Consider the following 15,479-nt stretch of genomic DNA (forward strand, 5'->3'; position numbering starts at 1 on the left):
ACTCAAATAGAATCAGTTAACTCCTGATATTACTAAAATTAAATCTATTAACTCCCTTTACTTTCAAAATCTCCCTTTATGACTGAATTTCACCTTTAATCCTGATCGTTGATTGAGATCGATCTCAACCATTGATGAATTCCAGAAAAGTCTATTTAAGAGACCCTCATCTCTTCATTTTGAAAAGTTGAATGAGAATTTGCATCAAATTGTTGCTTGAAGTAATACGCACATTTGCTCATATTCACACACGCAAAGATCAAGTTTGACCAAAAGTTGACCAGATTTAACCACGATTGACTTGAGTTGACTAGTTTCGAAAAGAATTTTGAAATTATTAAACAAAATTATTTAATTAAATGGAATACTTACTTGTAATTAATTAAACAAAGTTATTTATGTAAATCAAAAGCCATTCCTAATTAATTAAATGAAGTTATTTAATTAAATAAGAAAAGTGTCTCTAATTAATTAAAAATTATTTAATTAAATAGGAAAAGTAATTATGAGAGCATATCTCATTTTATTAAATTAAATATCTCAACAAAAGCTCTCTTCAGTTCAAAAAGGGAAATTTCCAGTTCACTATTGATAAAAAAGGAGTTAAATGAGTTAACTCATTTTTCTACTCAAATTGAATCAGTTAACTCCTTATTTTACTTAAATTAAATCTGTTAGCTCCTTTTAATTTGAAAATCTCCCTTTATGACTGAACTTCACCTTTAATCCTGACTTTTGATTGAAATCGATCTCAATTGTTGATGAATTCCAAGAAAGTCTATTTAAGAGACCCTTATCTCTTCATTTTGAAAGGTTGAAAGAGAATTTTGATCGAATTGTTGCTGAAATTCAAACTCACATTTGCTCATATTCACATACGCAAAGATCAAGTTTGACCAAAAGTTGACCAGATTTAACCACGGTTGACTTGAGCTAACTAGTTTCGAAATGAATTTTGAAATAATTAAAAGAAATTATTTAATTAAATGGATTACTTACTTCTAATTAATTAAACAAAGCTATTTAATTAAATGAGAAGTCATTCCTAATTAATTAAATGAAGTAATTTAATTAAATAAGAAAAGTGTCTCTAATTAATTAAAGATTATTTACTAAAATAGAGAAAGTAATTATGAGAGCATATCTCATTTTATTAAATTAAATATCTCAACAAAATCTCTCTTCAGTTCAAAAAGGGTAATTTTCAGTTCACTATTGATCAAAACTGAGTTAAATCAGTTAACTCCTTTTTCTACTCAAATTGAATTAGTTAACTTCTTATTTTACTCAAATTAAATCTGTTAACTCCCTTTAATTTGGAAATCTGCCTTTATGACTGAACTTCACCTATAATCCTGACCATTGATTGAAACCGATCTCAACCATTGACGAATTCCAGGAAAGTCTATTTAAGAGACCCTCGTCTCTTCATTTTGAAAGGTTGAATGAGAATTTGCATCGAATTGTTGTTGGAATTCATACTCACATTTGCTCATATTTATATACGCAAAGATCAAATTTGACCAAAAGTTGACCAGATTTAACCATGGTTGACTTGAGTTGACTAGTTTTGAAAAGAATTTTGAAATTATTTCGAAAATAATTATTTCAAAATTCTTTTCGAAAATAGTCAACTCAAGTCAACCGTAGTTAAATCTAGTCAAGTTTTGGTCAAACTTGATCTTTGCGTATGTGAATAGAAGAAAATGTGAGTATGAATTCCAACAACAATTTGATGTAAATTCTCATTTAACCTTTCAAAATGAAGAGATGAGGTTCTCTTAAATAGACTTTCTTGGAATTCATCAACGGTTGAGATCGATTTCAATCAATGGTCAGGATTAAAGGTGATGTTCAGTCATTAAAGGGAGATTTTCAAATTAAAGGGAGTTAACAGATTTAATTTGAGTAAAATAAGGAGTTAACTAATTCAATTTGAGTAGAAAAAGGAGTTAACTGATTTAACTCATTTTTTATCAATAGTAAACTGAAAATTTCACTTTTTGAACTGAAGAGAGATTTTGTTGAGATATTTAATTTAATAAAATGAAATATGCTCTCGTAATTACTTTTTCGATTTAATTAAACAATCTTTGATTCATTAGAGACACTTTTCTTATTTAATTAAATAACTTCATTTAATTAATTAGGAATGGCTTCTCATTTAATTAAATAACTTTGTTTAATTAATTAAAAGTAAGCACTCCATTTATCTAAATAATTTCGTTTAATTATTTCAAAATTCTTTTCGAAACTAGTCAACTCAAGTCAACCATCATTAAATTTGGTCAACTTTTTGTCAAACTTGATCTTTGCGTATGTGAATATGAACAAATGTGAGTATGAATTCCAACAACAATTCCATACAAATTCTCATTCAACCTTTCAAAATGAAGAGATGAGGGTCTTTTAAATAGACTTTCATGGAATTCATCAATGGTTGAGATCGATTTTAATCAACGGTCAGGATTAAAAGTGAAGTTCAGTCATAAACGAAGATTTCTAAATTAAAAGGGAGTTAAGAGATTTAATTTGAGTAAAGTAAAGAGTTAACTGATTCAATTTGAGTAGAAAAAGGAGTTAACTAATTTAACTCATTTTTTATCAATAGTGAACTGAAAATTTCCCTTGTTGAACTGAAGAGAGATTTTGTTGAGATATTTCATTTAATAAAATGAGTTATGCTCTCATAATTACTTTTTCTATTTAATTAAATCATCTTTAATTAATTAGAGACACTTTTCTTATTTAATTAAATAACTTCATTTAATTAATTAGGAATGGCTTCTCATTTAATTAAATAACTTTGTTTAATTAATTAGAAGTACTCCATTTAATTAAATAATTTCGTTTAAATATTTCAAAATTCCTTTCGAAACTAGTCAACTCAAGTCCACCGTAGTTAAATCTGGTGAACTTTTCGTCAAACTTGATCTTTGCATATGTGAATATGAGCAAATGAGAGTATGAATTTCAGCAACAATTTGATGTAAATTCTCATTCAACCTTTCAAAATGAAGAGATGAGTGTCTCTTAAATAGACTTTCCTGAAATTCATCAATGGTTGAGATTGATTTCAATCAACAGTCAGGATTAAAGGTGAAGTTCAGTCATAAAGAAAGATTTCCAAATTAAGAAGGAGTTAACAGATTTAACTTGAGTAAAATAAGGAGTTAACTGATTCAATTTGTGTAGAAAAAGGAGTTAACTTATTTATCTCATTTTTTATCAATAGTGAATCAAAAATTTCCCTTTTTGAACTGAAGAGCGATTTTGTTGAGATATTTAATTTAATAAAATGAGATATGCTCTCATAATTACTTTTTCTATTTAATTAAATAATCTTTAATTAATTAGAGCCACTTTTCTTATTTAATTAAATAACTTCATTTAATTAATTAGGAATGGCTTCTCATTTAATTAAATAACTTTGTTTAATTAATTTGAAGTAAGTACTCTAGTTAATTAAATAATTTCATTTAATTATTTCAAGTTTTGTTTCGAAACTAGTCAACTCAAGTCAACCGTCATCAAATTTGGTCAACTTTTGGTCAAACTTGATCTTTGCGTATGTGAATATGAGCAAATGCGAGTATGAATTCCACCAACAATTCGATGCAAATTCTCATTCAACCTATGAAAATGAAGAGATGAGGGTCTCTTAAATAGACTTTCCTAGAATTCATCAATAGTTGAGATCGATTTCAATCAACGGTCAAGATTAAAGGTGAAGTTCAGTCATAAAGGGAGATTTCCGAATTAAAGGGAGTTAACAGATTTAATTTAAGTAAAATAAGGAGTTAACTGATTCAATTTGAGTAGAAAAATGAGTTAACTGATTTAACCCATTTTTTATCAATAGTGAACTAGAAATTTTCCTTTTTGAACTGAAGAGAGATTTTGTTGAGATATTTAATTTAATAAAATGAGATATACTCTCTTAATTACTTTTTTTTATTTAATTAAATAATCTTTAATTAATTAGAGACACTTTTCTTATTTAATTAAATAACTTTATTTAATTAATTAGGCATGGCTTCTAATTTAATTAAATAACTTTGTTTAATTAATTAGAAGTAAGTACTCCGTTTAATTAGATAATTTCGTTTAATTATTTCAAAAAAAAATTGGAAACTAGTCAACTCAAGTCAACTGTGGTTAAATCTGGTTAACTTTTGGTCAAACTTGATCTTTGCGTATATGAATATGAGTGAATGTGAGTATGAATTCTAGCAACAATTCGATGCAAATTCTCATTCAACCTTTCAAAATGAAGAGATGAGGGACTCTTAAATAGACTTTCCTAAAATTCATCAATGGTTGAGATTGATTTCAATCAACGGTCAGGATTAAAGGTGAAGTTCAGTCATAAAGGGAGATTTCCAAATTAAAGGGAGTTAACAAATTTAATTTTGGTAAAATAAAGAGTTAACTGATTCAATTTGAGTAGAAAAAAGAATTAACTCATTTAACTCATTTTTGATCAATAGTGAAGTGGAAAGTTCTCTTTTTTAACTGAAGAGAGATTTTGTTTAGATATTTAATATAATAAAATGAGATATGCTCTCATAATTACTTTTCTTATTTAATTAAATAATTTTTAATTAATTAGAGACACTTTTCTTATTTAATTAAATAGCTTCATTTAATTAATTAGGAATGGCTTCTCATTTAATTAAATAACTTTGTTTAATTAATTAGAAGTAAGTACTTCATTTAATTAAATAATTTTGTTTAATTATTTCAAAAAAAATTTTGAAACTAGTCAACTCAAGTCAACCGTGGTTAAATTTGGTGAACTTTTGGTCAAACTTGATCTTTGCGTATGTGAATATGAGCAAATGTGAGTATGAATTCCAGCAACAAGTTGATGCAAAATCTCATTTAACTTTTCAAAATGAAGAGATGAGGGGCTCTTAAATAGACTTTTCTAGAATTCATTAACGGTTGGGATCGATTTCAATCAATGGTCAGGATTAAAGGTGAAGTTCAGTCATAAAGGGAGATTTCCAAATTAAAAGGAGTTAACAAATTTAATTTGAGTAAAATAAGGAGTTAACTGATTCAATTTGAGTAGAAAAAGGAGTTAACTGAATTAACTCATTTTTTATCAATAGTAAACTAAAAATTTCCCTTTTTGAACTGAAGAGAGATTTGTTTGAGATATTTAATTTAATAAAATAAGATATGCTCTCGTAATTACTTTTACTATTTAATTAAATAATCTTCAATTAATTAGAGACACTTTTCATATTTAATTGAATAACTTCATTTAATTAATTAGGAATGGCTTCTCATTTAATTAAATAACTTTGTTTAATTAATTAGAAGTAAGTACTCCATTTAAATAAATAATTTTGTTTAATTATTTCAAAATTCTTTTCGAAACTAGTCAACTCAAGTCGACCATAGTTAAATCTGGTCAGCTTTTGGTCAAACTTGATCTTTGCGTATGTGAATATGATCAAATGTGAGTATGAATTCGAGCAACAATTCGATGCAAATTCTCCTTCAACCTTTCAAAATGAAGAGATGAGGGTCTCTTAAATAGACTTTCCTCTAATTCATTAGCGATTGAGATCGACTTCAATCAACGGTCAGGATTAAAAGTGAAGTTCAGTCATAAAGGCAGATTTCCAAATTAAAGGGAGTTAATAGATTTAATTTGATTAAAATAAGGAGTTAACTGATTTAATTTGAGTAGAAAAAAGAGTTAACTGATTTAACCCATTTTTGATCAATAGTGAACTGAAAATTTCCCTTTTTGAACTGAAGAGAGATTTTGTTGAGATATTTCATTTAATAAAGTGAGATATGCTCTCATAATTACTTTTTCTATTTAATTAAATAATCTTTAATTAATTACTTCATTTAATTAAATAGGAATGGCTTCTCATTTAATTAAATAACTTTGTTAACTTAATTAGAAGTAAGTACTCCATTTAATTAAATAATTTCATTTAATTTTTTTTAATTTTTTTTTTGAAACTAGTCAACTCAAGTCAACCATGGTTAAATCTGATCAACTTTTGGTCAAACTTGATCTTTGCATATGTGAATATGAGCAAATGTGAGTATGAATTCCAATAACAATTCGATGCAAATTCTCATTCAACCTTTCAAAATGAAGAGATGAGGGTCTCTTAAATAGACTTTTCTAGAATTCATCAATGGTTGAGATCGATTTCAATGAACGGTCAGGATTAAAGGTGAAGTTTAGTCATAAAGGAAGATTTTCAATTTAAAGGGAGTTAACATATTTAATTTGAGTAAAATAAGGAGTTAACTGTGTAATGCCCCACCAAGGGATCCAAAAAATTTCACTAGGTTTGCTAAATAATTTTTTTTTTTTTTAAACATGAAAGAGAAACCATTCATAACATTCGCGGGAGCAATAGAACATCCAACTGAAAGTAAAACATAACATACATAACAGATTACATTCTTTAAAGATCCCTTAACGTTGAATTACATTTAAATCAACCATTCATCTAACATCACATCCTTATGAAATAACAATGATACATCCAATATTCATAAATTACATTTCAATTGCTCAATCATCCACTGTACATGACACATGGTATGAAAAGCTTAAAAGAACATACATCTATGTAAATAAAGAACATCATTATCCAATATTAATCCATGATGCATTAACATAAATGAAATCACATGTTATACATGATACAACATCACAAAAGATGTAAACATCCATCATAAAAGATAACCATATATCACAAATATAAATACTAAGTGCACGGTTCCTCCCAATCGTAAATAGCATCATTAGACCATTGTGGATCCTAGCCATGTCTTCGTGCGTAACATTCCAAAGCACCGAAGAGATCATCGGTATTATCATAGTAGGAATGTCACTCCTAAAAACATCCTACTAACATGCAAAGTAAAGCATAGGATACCATCATCTAACATATACAAATCATCAATATAAGAAACATACCAGTAAATACATCCATCATAGAGTATATCATCTATCATAATGATAAATATAAATACCAACCAAGATTACTCCAGCCACGGTGTCTTAGACGGATCTCAAATGATAAGAGTGAAAAATACACTACCACCCGACTGCGTGGAACCTAAGTGGTCCACTCCCACCGTGCTGAGGAGATAATCTCAAGTTCCAAACAGGCTATCAAAATCACAAAGCATAAATCTCTATATGTCTAGGAATCCTAAAAGTATACTAACTAAAAGGTTCCAATCACACAAAATCGACATCTAATTCCTAGAGGCACATAATGACATGTAAGAAACCTACTCTGCAAGCAGAGAAGTGTCATCGCATTTATCATGTACAAGTTACCCTGGCAGTTAGCTAAACTCCACAGGTCCATACTGATCTCATGCGGCCACTAGTATCCTCTCATACTGACGAGGCATACTACGGAATGCACGGGCACAATCATGCATTCTCACTACTCCCATCCTAGCCTGTACAAGCACTCAAGGCATGGCCGAGAACATCAAAACAATTATCTTTTTAGGTTCATTTAATCCCCATTTAGTGTGTAAATGTTATCACTTATTAACAAAATTTACAATGAGTTACCCTGGCAGCCACTTAGGGCCCCAGCCCCCATTGCAAGCCACTTCTTGACAGTACAAGTAGATTACCTACCCTAAGCTCATGAAATCATAAATCACCACAGTCTTGTACAAGTGACTGTAAAGAAAATTCAAAAGATAATCCATAAAAAAGAATCATCAAATATCCATGATAAAAGCATCAAATATCCATAATTAGAATCATCAAATCTCCAAGATAAGAATCATCAAATCTCCATGAGCATCTGGAAAAGCATCCATAGAAAATCATGACCACAACAGTTCTCTATTGGAAACTGAAGGCATCACTGATAATCATAAGTATCCATTGGTTCTCAATAACCAAAATATATCTCAAAATAAATTACAATATCCATTGGTTCTCAACAAGCAACCAAGAATATCTCAAAATCATACTAATCGAAGACTCCAAAATGGTTGAGTCAAACATGTCACAACATGACATCATCAAGAAATAAGCCAAAATTTCAGTCCCATCATGGCGACTAGAAAGTATTCCAAGGATAACTGATCGATGACTCAAAAATGATTAGCTATTTAAACCATTTATATTTGTAAGGTCCCTCCTCACATGTACCTATTAAATATGAATTTCTCTATCAAATCTGTTGTAGGAGATTTGAATAGATATGAAGTAATGTTGTGGGTTTTTAGATGTCCTAATGGAAACTAAGAACAACAAATACATCCATGCTTTAATACTTAAGAATAGAGAATGACTATGTTGTCTCGACTATTTAAACATTTAATTTGCACTAACAATAGTACAAGGTGTCTCACTTAATGATGATGTTATTGATTGCGTTACCTCAATGATTAGGATTTTATGCATTTAGATAGTTCAATATTCACTGTTGGTGATGTTATGATGTTTAGGTATATGCATGCTTGACAATGATTATTCTCGTACTTAATCTAAATTAATGAATAAGTTATATGTCATATTGATTATGTAATTACTGATGATTAAATGTGAGTAGAAATAAATTAAATAGTTAATTAATTGAAGCATTATGTTCTGAGTTTTCCCCGATCCATCGTAGCATAGCGATACATTACTATTATTTGGATACTCACGATTCGAGATGTCGAGACATTATCTGATGCTAGAACATATTTTATTATTTCATGTTGTGCGATGTTACTTCTAGATATTTGATGTTTGTCATTTTTGATTTTAGGTATATGGATGTAGATGAATTAAGTAAAATGTAGGATTAACACATTGATTTTTGGAATCTTTATGATTAAAAGATATAAGTAGGATGAAAGAAACCCTGATTAATGTATGTTTCAATTTATGTGAATTTTTGATATGTATATATACATATGTACATGTGATTTTTGGGACTACTGATGTGTGCAATGAGTGTGCAGATATTTTAGCTGAGAAAACCGATGGAGGAACATAACTAATCTCTATGTGTTAATTTTGGAAACCCTGTTGTTCGTAATTCAAGTATTTTAATTGTGAGATGTATGTATGTATCTTTTTGTGATTAGTAAATGTTAGTATTCGTAACTATGTTCTTTTAGTGTCACTTGACACTCGTGAATTGTTTATGTTCTTCAATGTGCTAGTTAGGATTAGCTGTGTAACCCAGGGACCTTAGTTGGTTTAAGTTAGTGTCGGTTGCTAATTTGTTTCTTAATCGAGTTTAGTCATCTTTAATCCGGTTTAGTGCTTAATCTTCTTTTTAGAGTTGGTAGTTGGTCCTAATTTTTTTTTCCTAATTTTTGTTTGGTTCCAAACCTATTCCTAAGGCTTTAAAACATGAAATAATTATACCCAAAGGGTATGGGTATGGGTTGGGGGTCTTTTCCAACCCCTAAGCCCCTTTTGTTGACTTTGGAGGCCACTCAAAAAGTGTCATTTTGCCTTTGTGCAAAAATTTCAAGTAGTTATCTTGAGTTGCCTTACCTCACCTCCTTTTAGGGTTTAACCATGGTGTGGGTTGAGTTAGGAGTTTCTAGAATTGTAGGTGGGTGGATGTAGTTATTGTTTTGGTTGGTGGTTGAGTTGGAGGCTTATTTTAGAGGCCTTTGTTGGACTAGTGGAGGTTGTTACCCAATCTCTACATTTAGAGAGGAATTCTTGAAGGTTGAAGGAAGAAAAGGGGAAACTCTACTCAAACTTGTTCTTTGCCATTACCTCTTTGTGCAGGTAGGAATTCTCATCTTCCTTGTTCAGATTTCATGTTTGTTTCATGCTTATGCTACCTTGTTGTTGTTTGAATACTTGTATGGTTGTGGGTATGATGGGATGCTTTGAAAACCCTATTATTTTTGGATGATTTCCTTTCATGTTTATGTTTGAAATTTTGAGTTTTTCTTGCATGGGTGTTTTGGTATTACTCACCCTTGTATAGGGTAGAAGTGACCAATTTTGGGAAAGGTCTGTTTAGTTGGACTCCAACCAGTGTAGAGTCTCTTCTCAGGATGAGAAGAGGGAGAAAGAGTAGGGTGTTATGGGCCCCTACCTGTCAGCACAAACCTTGTATGATTATGGTATGTTGAAATGGAAGAACGAAAGTTTTTGGTTTATAGCTCCGATTGGGCATCTGGTTGGTGTTGTGCTTGACTTCTCCTGGTTGGAAGAATCCACCTTTCCCTAGTTATGATTCATTGTGAATCCTATTGTGAAATCCTTATATGAATATGCATGTTCGATTTGTCTCTTAGTCATGCTTGTTGATACCTGATCAGATTTTGTTCTCTCCACGGTTCTTAGAAATATGTTGCAAAATTGATATGGGACCCTTGTTAAGGGCCATGATGGAAATGTATTTTGATTGTTGAAATTCAAGTACGTTCGGGATTAGAATCCTGAGTAGAAATGTATTTTTAAACTTCTATTGAAGTGGCAACGAAGCTGGGTTTTCTTACTGGTTCTTTCCCAGTGGAGCCTTTGAACCAGGTAGTTTAATAGAAAAAGAAGAAGAAGAGATTGAGTAAATATGCTTGCTTTGAGCCTTTTAGTATTTCAATTTTTTTACATATGTTTATTTGAAAATGGATAAAAATGATGATGCTTCACTCTTCCTACGGTAATTTTATGTTTTGTAATCATGCTCATTTGTTTGAAGTTAATTAGGTAACATAGTGATATATATATCAATCTATGCAGTTTAAGATTAAAATATGTTAAAAAAAAAAAAATTCACTTGTGATTTGTATGTTTAAATTTTATAATTATACATATGTGTGAGGAAGTTAAGTGAATTTACTTGAATACTTGTTTATCACATCTAATCCTTTTATTACTTTTAAATATTAAAATATAACTTGTTGGCATTTTTGGGCATGACATTTTGGTATCAGAGCACCTAGTTTCATAACACTTGGGCAATAATGGGTCCATGTAAAATGTAAACATTTAAAACTACATGAATTAAACCTCCTTGCACTTTTTTGTATTTGATGACAAAGGTAAATAATCATATCTTATTGTATTAGCAAGACATTTAAACTCTATGTTATAATTCAAAAAAAAAAAAAAAATATCCCCTTTGGCTATACAAATAAAGTTGAAAATGTTAAACACCTAAAAAAAAAAGGAGGGAAAAAATATAGGAAAAAGAGAAAAGTTTCAAAAAATATATACATATTTTCAAAATAAGCATCTAAAAGATGCTGTATTTTGTATGGAGAAATTTTTAATCTCCTTAAGAACAGAGCATATTCTTTATAAGATTCCTTTTGTAAATCCTTGTATTAATTTAATTAATATTAAAAAAATTAAACATACAATAAAAGGAATATAAAAACATAATATCTACTCTACCCTATCTTTAGAATTCAACAACTAAACTTTCATTTACTATCCCACACCACCCTTAGCGCAGCCATATGTGACCAATGGCGCATTAAACACATTGACTTTACCCCAACACATCAACTTTGTTGGGGAAAATGGCTTTGATTGGACTGGCATCATCATTGATTTAATGGGCCACCTTTTACCCATTTCTTATCTTCCCTAAGCGCCAAGTTCGACACCTGTGTTGGGCAGTGTTGAGGGTGAGGAAATGTGCCTAGAACAAGCACCCACGTGATGATGTGCCATTGATGTCAAAGATTTCAAATCTTAAGTTTGAAGATGTTAAACTGTAATTTCATATGCAGAGGATTTGTGTCAAAAAAAAAGAAGTGATAACTTACGGTGGAATGATTTAGACTGCATAAATGTTTGGAAGTCTGGAAATGATAACCCAGTTGGTTCTTTGATATCCATCTTCAGAACCTTATATTTGTCAGGCTCGATAGAAGACATGGAATTATTTAGTCATAGAAGATAGATGGACAGGTTCTTCTGCAGCCTGATGTTGAAACAAAATCCATATTATCTTCAGAAAAACAAATCCACAAGAAAAAAGGGAAAAAAATAGGCATCACGCTTTCTGTTGTGCTTATTGCTGAAGAGAATCGAAAGAAGTGAGATTTCATTTTTTGATGTTGTGGTTGGTTCGATCCCTCACTGCTCCATTTCAAGAGAAAAATGAGTAGAATCGCAGCGATGGGGATGATGCATGCGAGGTTAAAGAAGAAAACCCTACATCTACAGGCAGCGGAGTGAAGGAAGATCTTTTAGAGTTAACAAATACTCTCAAACGCCTATTCTGGATGATATATTTTGTCCTCATCCACCCTCGACTTAGCAAGGAAGACACACTTCTCCTTTCAACGCCCCCACTATTGTTTAATTAATTAGAAGTAAGTACTCCGTTTAATTAAATAATTTTGTTTAATTATTTCAAAATTCTTTTCAAAACTAGTCTACTCAAGTCAACCGTGGTTAAATCTGGTGAACTTTTGGTCAAACTTGATCTTTGCGTATGTGAATATGAGCAAATGTGAGTATGAATTCCAGCAACAATTCGATGCAAATTCTCATTCAACCTTTAAAAATGAAGAGATGAGGGTCTCTTAAATAGACTTTCCTTGAATTCATCAACGGTTGAGATCGATTTCAGTCAACGATCAGGATTAAAGGTGAAGTTCAGTCATAAAGGGAGATTTCCAAATTAAAGGGAGTTAACAGATTTAATTTCAGTAAAATAAAGAATTAACTGATTCAATTTGAGTTGAAAAAGGAGTTAACTGATTTAACTCATTTTTTATCAATAGTGAAATGGAAATTTCCCTTTTTGAACTAAAGAGAGATTTTGTTGAGATATTTAATTTAATAAAATGATATATGCTCTCATAATTACTTTTTCTATTTAATTAAATAATCTTTAATTAATTAGACACACTTTTCTTATTTAATTAAATAACTTCATTTAATTAATTAAGAATGGCTTCTCATTTAATTAAATAAATTTGTTTAATTAAGTAGAAGTAAGTACTCCATTTAATTAAATAATTTTGTTTAATTATTTCAAATTTTTTTTTGAAACTAGTCAACTCAAGTCAACCGTGGTTAAATCTAGTCAACTTTTTGTCAAACTTGACATTTGCGTATGTGAATATGAGAAAATGTGAGTATGAATTCAAGCAACAATTCGATGCAAATACTCATTCAACCTTTCAAAATGAAGAGGTGAGGGTCTCTTAAATAGACTTTCTTGGAATTCATCAATGGTTGAGATCGATTTCAATCAATGGTTAGGATTAAAGGTGAAGTTCAGTCATAAAGGGAGATTTCCAAATTAAAGGGAGTTAATGGATTTAATTTGAGTAAAACAAGGAGTTAACTAATCAAATTAGAGTAGAAAAAGGAGTTAACTAAATTAACTCATTTTTTATCAATACTGAACTGGAAATTTCCCTTTTTGAACTGAAGATAGATTTTGTTGAGATATTTAATTTAATAAAATAAGATACTCTCTCATAATTAATTTTTCCATTTAATTAAATAATCTTTAATTAATTAGAGGCACTTTTCTTATTTAATTAAATAACTTCATTTAATTAATTAGGAATGGCTTCTCATTTAATTAAATAACTTTGTTTAATTAATTAGAAGTAAGTACTCCATTTAATTACATAATTTCGTTTAATTATTTAAAAATTCTTTTCGAAATTGGTCAACTCAAGTCAACCGTGGTTAAATATGGTCAACTTTTGGTCAAACTTGATCTTTGTGTATGTGAATATTAGCAAATGTGAGTATGAATTCCAACAACAATTCGATGCAAATTCTCATTCAACCTTTCAAAATGAAGAGATGAGCATCCCTTAAATAGACTTTCTTGGAATTCATCAACGGTTGAGATCGATTTCAATCAACGGTCAGGATTAAAGGTGAAGTTCAGTCATAAAGGGTGTTTTCCAAATTAGAGGGGATTAAAAAATTTAATTTGACTAAAACAAGGAGTTAACTGATTCAATTTGAGTAGAAATAGGAGTTAACTGATTTAATTCATTTTTTATCAATAGTGAACTGGAAATTTCTCTTTTTGAACTGAAGAGAGATTTTGTTAAGATATTTAATTTAATAAAATGAGATATGCTCTCATAATTACTTTTTCTATTTAATTAAATAATCTTTAATTAATTAGAGACACTTTTCTTATTTAATTAAATAACTTCATTTAATTAATTAGGAATGGCTTCTCATTTAATTGAATAACTTTGTTTAATTAATTAGAAGTAAGTACTCCATTTAATTAAATAATTTCGTTTAATTATTTCAAAATTCTTTTCAAAACTAGTCAACTCAAGTCAACCGTGGTTAAATCTGGTCAACTTTTTGTCAAACTTGATCTTTGCGTATGTGAATATGAGCAAACGTGACTATGAATTTCACCAACAATTCAATGCAAATTCTCATTCAACCTTTCAAAATGAAGAGATGAGGGTCTCTTAAATAGACTTTCTTGGAATTCATCAATCATTGAGATCGATTTCAATCAACGGTCAGGATTAAAGGTGAAGTTCAGTCATAAAGGGAGATTTCCAAATTAAAGAGAGTTAACAGATTTAATTTGAGTTAAATAAGGAGTTAACTGATTCAATTTGAGTAGAAAAAGGAGTTAACCGATTTAACTCATTTTTTATCAATAGTGAACTAGAAATTTTCCTTTTTGAACTGAAGAGAGATTTTGTTAAGATATTTAATTTAATAAAATGAGATATGCTCTCATAATTACTTTTTCTATTTAATTTAATAATCTTTAATTAATTAGAGTTACTTTTATTATTTAATTAAATAACTTCATTTAATTAATTAGGAATGGCTTCTCATTTAATTAAATAACTTTGCTTAATTAATTAGAAGTAAGTACTCTATTTAATTAAATAGTTTTGTTTAATTATTTCAAAATTATTTTCAAAACTAGTCAACTCAAGTCAACTGTGGTTAAATCTAGTCAACTATTTGTCAAACCTTATCTTTGCGTATGTGAATATGACCAAATGTGAGTATGAATTCCAGCAACAATTCGATGCAAATTCACATTCAACCTTTCAAAATGAAGAGATGAGGGTCTCTTAAAAAGACTTTTTTTAAATTCATCAACGGTTGAGATCGATTTCAATCAACGGTCAGGATTAAAGGTGAAGGTCAATCATAAAGGGAGATTTCCAAATTAAAGGGAATTAACAGATTTAATTTGAGTAAAATCAAGAGTTAACTGATTCAATTTGAGTAGAAATAGGAGTTTACTGATTTAACTCATTTTTGATCAATAGTCAACTGAAAATTTCTGTTTTTGAACTGAAGAGAGATTTTGTTGAGATATTTAATTTAATAAAATGTGATATGCTTTCATAATTACTTTTTCTATTTAATTAAATAATCTTTATTTAATTAGAGACACTTTTCTTATTTAATTAAATAACTTAATTTAATTAATTACGAATGGCCTCTCATTTAATTAAATAACTTTGTTTGATTAATTAGAAGTAAGTACTCCATTTAATTAAATAATTTCATTTAA

Source organism: Cupressus sempervirens, chromosome 9, assembly GCF_028749045.1.
Source record: "Cupressus sempervirens isolate cs-2001-9-10 chromosome 9, ASM2874904v1, whole genome shotgun sequence".
Lineage (NCBI taxonomy): Eukaryota > Viridiplantae > Streptophyta > Pinopsida > Cupressales > Cupressaceae > Cupressus > Cupressus sempervirens.